The sequence below is a fragment of the Cebus imitator genome, unplaced genomic scaffold, assembly GCF_001604975.1.
Source record: "Cebus imitator isolate Cc_AM_T3 unplaced genomic scaffold, Cebus_imitator-1.0 Scaffold162, whole genome shotgun sequence".
NCBI classification, from domain to species: domain Eukaryota; kingdom Metazoa; phylum Chordata; class Mammalia; order Primates; family Cebidae; genus Cebus; species Cebus imitator.
The window spans coordinates 1,802,363-1,806,017 of record NW_016107477.1 but is presented as its reverse complement, the minus strand read 5'-3'; the positions used below and the strand labels follow the sequence as shown (position 1 = coordinate 1,806,017).

Genomic DNA, 3,655 nt, shown 5'->3' with positions numbered 1-3,655 from the left:
TCTTTTAAGGCTCTGAGAAAGTTTTGAACTTTCCTCCAAAAAATGCAAAAAGTGTCTAATTTTGCATATAATTTCAGACAATCCCCAAATTCCCTGAAGCTTATGCAAGTGAACTCTTGGTTAAGAATCTCTAATGAACCTGCATGGTGTTTTTATGGGCATTCACTCTATGATTATTTACTTAAAGGTGCATATGTGTTACATTGACTTTTTTATACATGTTATATCTCATAATAAAAAGTATAGAAAAGAGGCAATAAATTAAAAGAAACAAAGGCTGTTATTTTTGACCTGGAGATTAAGACCTGATTTATATAATACATTATAGATTTTTTTTCTATTGTCTACCTGTATAACCGTCTTTAGAGTGGTGCATTAAAATTATAATGAAGAACACATGACTGAATATGGAACATCCATGTATCAACACAGTGCCCGAACCAGATAATAACAGTAGATAAAATGCTCTATTAAAATTGCTGGTGCCAGGAGGCATTACCTTACCATGCCATAAATTAAGGGCTAAATTGTGGTGCCATGAGCCAGGTTTTAGAAGGCTTACAAGAGCCTGCTGTAACTAGGCTTTGCAAAGTGTGGGGCAACAGCATAAATGGGAGACAGCCCGATGTACAAAGCGCGTTCATAGCTACCGCTGTGTTTAGCCTGGCAAAGGGGAGGTGCGAGCAAGACACATGGGTCTAACGGACCAGCTCAAAGCAAGGGAACTGCTGGGAGGAAAGGGGTGAGGAGAGAGAGAATAGAGACCTTCGGGCCTGGTCCTGGAGCACCCAGCAAAGTCCAGCAGGTACACAGGAGACTACACAGCATGGCTCGGGATGTGGCAGGATTTTCCATCAGGAGAGTGTTATGATGAAATCGTGCATGGGTTGTTGTTATAAGCCGGCTGGAGCAAGCAGCCTGAGTCGGCTGGTTTGGCAAGAGTAACAAAGTATAGTTGCTGATCAGGGTGGTGATGGGGACAGGAGGATTGTATAGAAATGTGAGAGGCAGCCAGATGCAGTGGCTCGCATCTGTAATCCCAGCACTTTGGGAGGCCAAAGCAGGCAGATCACGAGGTCAAGAGATTGAGACCATCCTGGCCAACATGGTGAAACCCTGTCTCTACTAAAAACACAAAAATTAGCTGGGCATGGTGGCACGTGCCTGTAATCCCAGCTATTCAGGAGGCTGAGGCAGGAGAATTGCTTGAACCCTGGAGGCAGAGGTTGCAATGAGCCAAAATTGCACCACTATGCTCCAGCCTGGTGACAGATCAAGACTGTCTCAAAAAAAGAAAAGAAAAGAAAAGAAAAGACCCGTGATAGGCTCCACATCACATGTGTTAGCTTTAGGCTGTAAAGGGCTGCGAGGCTCAGCAAGAAGCTTGGGGCAATGAGAATCATGGTTCCATGAACAGGAGAGATCTCATGAGAAAAATGATGAGGTAAGTTTTGAATGCATTGAATTTAAGAAGATGGTAAGAGCATCTGAAGGGAGATGTCCTGACTGGTTGGATGGAGAGCAATGGTGGTCAGGTAGGTCAGAGAGCTGGCTGATGGAGAGGGGAGGCCTGGGTATTGCTGCCTGCATGGTGTGGCAAGACCACCATCAAGTCCTGGTTGAGGAAACATGAAGACGGACCTGAGAGGTGCCCGCTAAGGCTCACCCGCTGAGGGGCTGTCCCTGGGCAGCACTGCGTGTCGACATTTTCTAAGCACTGCTAGGTTCCCATCAGGGCTCTTCCAAAAAGAGCTGTTCAGTATCTCAGTGGCTGAAATTTATGTTCATTAACATTTCATTTCTTTTGCATTCTGTAAATAGTTTCTGCTACCATGTTTTATTTTCTAAAAGTAATATTAAAAAAAAAAAAAGACCAGAAAATCAGTGATTCATAGACAAGTTTCACTCAATTTCTTATAACAACAATACTGGTTGGTCCTATGGTGCTCCCTTCTTATCCAGTGGCAGAAACTTGGTAATGGCTAAGTATGTATTTTTAAATGTCATACAATGCCCCGAGTGTGTTCCCCTCAGCCATAATAAACTCCCCCTCCAAACTACTTCCTGCTTTTCCCGCTGGCTTGGAACTCTGGCTGAAGACAATTCTCCAGTACCTGCCTCTGTGATATTCTTCCCTGCGTCCTGCCCAGGACCCTTCTCACAGCTGCAAACTGTGTTCCTTACTTATTCCTAATGGAACAGTCAGTCTCTAGCACAGCCCTGAATGTTTGAAGGAAGTCAACGGGAAGCATCGGGTCAATTTCCTGGCTTGGGCTGCAAAACGGATCTGGGCACCTCTCCTGGCACTTTGTGATGCCCGTTTTCTTTTTCTTCTTGAAGTTGTACTGTATTGAAGGTGTATTTCTCTATCAGGTTCATATTTCATATAGTTTTCAAAATTTCAAAAGTATCACATATATTTCAAGCGTGCGTGGCTCCTGCCTGTATTTTATGGCCTGCAGGCACATCTTTGCCTTCCAATGCCCTTGGTAAGTCCTCCTAGACAGCCCCCTGCGGTGCTGACTGTCCTGGAACTGTTGTGGGTCTTAATAGCTTTAAGTTATGCTGAGTTTTCCCCTTAGATTGGATGGGCTCCTCAAAGAGCCTCTCGTTGTTTCACAGTTCCTTGAAGGTCTATATTCTGTTGGATATTTCTTAGGCATTTCTCCAAACAATAGTTAAAATCCTAAGGACATGGCAGAGATAATTAGTAAATAATGATTTATTTTATTTTATTTTATTTTATTTTTTTTGAGACGGAGTTTCACTCTTGTTACCCAGGCTGGAGTGCAATGGCGCGATCTCGGCTCACCGCAACCTCCGCCTCCTGGGTTCAGGCAATTCTCCTGCCTCAGCCTCCTGAGTAGCTGGGATTACAGGCACGCGCCACCACGCCCAGCTAATTTTTTTTGTATTTTTAGTAGAGACGGGGTTTCACCATGTTGACCAGGATGGTCTCGATCTCTTGACCTCATGATCCACCCGCCTCGGCCTCCCAAAGTGCTGGGTTTACAGGCGTGAGCCACTGCGCCCAGCGTAAATAATGATTAAACTGAAGAGTTGTTCCTCATTTTTCTCTAAACATACTTCAGCAGTGTCGTTGTTCCTGCAAATTTCAAAAGATCTTTGCAAATGTAATTCTTCTTCGCCATCTAACAAGCATTTAAAAAGACAGAATCATGGTTGCTTCGGCAGCACATATATTATATTAAAAGCAGAGCGATAACAGAGGTTAGCATGGCCCCTGTGCAAGGATGACATGCAAATTCGTGAAGCATTCCATATTTTTTTTTAAAAGTCTATTTAATAAAAAATTTTAAAAAGAATTTAAAAATGATGAAATCAGCCATTTTGCAAGATATTTCCAAAAGAAATTTCATGGGCTTTCAAAGGTTTGTTTCATAATATACAGTTGAAGTTTTCAACTTAATATGCCCTGAAATGTAAAAACTATCAGGATTTTTTTTTCACAAGGTGGCAAAGGCAGAGCTCATGTTCCTTTCAAATCCCTTCAGTGTCTGACAGTGGGACCCATACTAGCTGTCTGAAGCAAGGGCTTGGAGTGGAACATAATGAAAATCATGGATTTCTCTCTGAGTAACACAATTTTAAAATGATGTTGTCTTCTCACAGTATGTGCTGAGCACAATACTTA

General features: G+C 42.9%; 1 non-coding gene across 1 annotated transcript; it reads left to right on the top strand.

Moving 5' to 3' along the window:
- Positions 1-3,182: 3,182 nt before the first annotated feature.
- On the top strand, positions 3,183-3,289 carry LOC119473497. The gene has a single exon (XR_005202712.1). It is a non-coding gene; the product is annotated as a U6 spliceosomal RNA (small nuclear RNA).
- Positions 3,290-3,655: the final 366 nt, after the last annotated feature.